Genomic DNA, 2,811 nt, shown 5'->3' on the forward strand with positions numbered 1-2,811 from the left:
CGGAGGAACCCAAATCTCGGGACGAGATTCTTTTGAGTGGGGGTGAGTTGTCACACCCTAGCTAGTCATGCATTAGAGTGTTGCATCATGTTTACTCTTTCATCAGAAACTTGAAATGGGGATGACAGAACCCCCAGTCCCCTCTGAAACCAACCAGGGTTACTAAAATAATTTTCAATGAACCTGAAATGCCCTTCTAAAATGCCCATCATTTTTGTCTTGGTTCAGAACCTCTGCCAAAAATGGTGCACATTTTCCTAGGCCATCCTAGGGTTTTTGAATTAAATCATAACCATTTGAATTTGGGCATTTAAAATTATATAAAATATTTAAATGCTCAAATATCTCCAAACTAAAATGTTTCATGTTGGAAATAATCCAACTATGGGCCAGAAATAGTTTGGTGATTTTTGGAGTTGCCTAGGTATTTTATTTAATTCAACAAAGTTGCAGATATATTAAATAAAAACAGAAAACAGAAAAGAAAGGGGAAGACTTACCTGTGCGGCCCAGCCAGCTGGCCGGCCCAGCCAGCAACCGACCCAGCCCAGCACTGTAGCTCCCCGTCGTCTTCCTCCCCTCGCCCCGAAGCTGCTGCGTGCTCGCGCGCGCACGGCCGCGCGGCCACCTCCTGCTTGCCGACGCCCTCCTGGCCGCGTGGACGACGCCCGCAGCCCGTCCCGATCCCCCCTGCTCTCTCTCACTCTCCCCGGCTCTCTCCTTCCTCTCCCTCGCTCTCTCTCTCACACGGCCGAACACCACCGTCGCCACCGTTCGCCGTAGCCGTCGTCTCCGACCACCCCTCGCTCCCCCGACTAGCTCAGAAGCTCCGCCACAACTCCCTCTTCCACCCCACCGCTCCACAGCTCCCCGGAAGCCCTGCATCGCCGCCACGTCACCGTTCCCCTCTTCGGACTCCGACCACCGTCGCCGTCAAATTCGTCGTCTCCGGCGCGTCCCCGAGCCCGCTTCGACGCCCACTGCAACCGCGGTGAGCCCCCGGAGCGTTTCCCCCTTCTTCCCTGGTCTCTCCCGACCTCTAGGCCCTAGCTCCACCTCGACCGAGAGCTCCACGCCGCCGGCGATGTCGCCGTCGTGGCCACGGTCGCCGTAGCGCCCAACCGAGCACACCATCATGCTCCACACATCACCAGGAGCACGTAGAACGCACCAACGCCTTCCCAAACCCCCTGCAACACTGATCCCGACCGCACCCGAACTCCGGCCGCCGCAGCCGAGCTCGCCGCCGTCAACTCCGGCCACCCCGAGCCCAACCACCACCACCAATAGACGCGGCTCGACCTCAGCAACACGTAGATGTCCTCCGCCGTCCATTTGGTTGCCGGAATAGCAAAAAGCACTCTCGCCGCCGTCTCGGATCTCGCCGGCGTCATGTCGCCGGTGGGGTTTGACTGGTCCGACCTGGGGTTTGACCCCCCCAGGGTCACTGACGCGTGGGCCCTGTCGGCCAGATGGTTAGGTTAGCGCTAACTACTGTTAGTCAACCCCCCCTGACACTGACAGTGGGCCCCAGCGCCACTAATTAGTAATTAGAATTAATTTAAATCTGTTTAACCCCCCCTGTCACTGACGTGTGGCCCCCACACGTCAGGTTTGACTTCAGCCAGCCGCAGTTGACCTGCTGACGTCACACTGACGTCAGGCTGACGCAGTAATTGAATTTCTGGATTTAAATTAAATCAGGAGATTCCAGAATATTAATTAAACTTCAAAAATTCATAACTTTTATTCTGTAACTCCAAATTGGACAAATTATATATGAAAAATGATCAGAAAAATCCAATCTATCCATCTGTACAATTTCCATGCATGATCAAACAAGTTAAGTTGATGTTTTAATCAGAACAAGAAAAGGCACTTTAAAAGGCCATATTTGAATTTGAAATTTGAATCCTTGATTCAAATTTGTTCAAACCCTTCTGGTTTTAGTTGCATTAGCCCAACACACTCATATTGCCATGTTTCACGCATGCATCATATTGTTGCATATTGTTTGGTGATGTTTGTGTATCGATGTCCTTTGCGACAGGATCTGTCCCCGAGGAGTACCGTGATTACCCTAACGAAGAACCGTATCCGTGCAACGAACCATCAGGCAAGCAACCAACCATTTGATCATATCGATACAATCCCATGTTCTCGCTCCTGCTCTCTTTTACTGCATTAAGACAACGCGATTCAAACTGCTGTGTGCTACGGTAGTTGAACCCATTTCCTCTGCATGACCTGTCATTGCCACAGTAACTAGATGAAACCCACTAGCATGTGTAGGAGTTGATTGAGCCCTATGTATGTGTTGTTCCTACCTTGCTATGCCTGCTATGCTTAGAGTCGTGTCAGGTCTGGTTCATCTGGGTGGTGGGCTGGAGTGAAATGTTATGTCGGTAAGGAGAGTGGTGTGGTGAACACGATTTGGTAAAGGTATCGATGAGAGGCCATGTAGGAGTACATGGTGGGTTGTTTCATTGAAGCCGACCTTAAGCACTGAGATCTGTATGTGTGATTTAAGAATCAGCTACTACCATGCATTGGGCCCGAAACCAATGGACCCTCTCGGCTTCTTATTCACCCTAGTTCTCCGTCCAGGAGTTGCAAGTAGTTTCTGGTGTTTGTAGCCTACTGGAGGCCGTGGACAACGCTGACCGTAGGGGTGGGCTGTGATGCGGTAGGTACGTGGCCGGGTGTACCGAATACCCGTTAGGTATCTCGGGAACCCTGTTCACATCGTTCGGGGCCGTATGGGAAACCTCGGCCGGACTCCCTGCGGATGGAACCTGAATAGGCGATAAA

Source organism: Triticum dicoccoides, chromosome 3B (genome assembly GCF_002162155.2).
Source record: "Triticum dicoccoides isolate Atlit2015 ecotype Zavitan chromosome 3B, WEW_v2.0, whole genome shotgun sequence".
In the NCBI taxonomy this organism is placed as follows: domain Eukaryota; kingdom Viridiplantae; phylum Streptophyta; class Magnoliopsida; order Poales; family Poaceae; genus Triticum; species Triticum dicoccoides.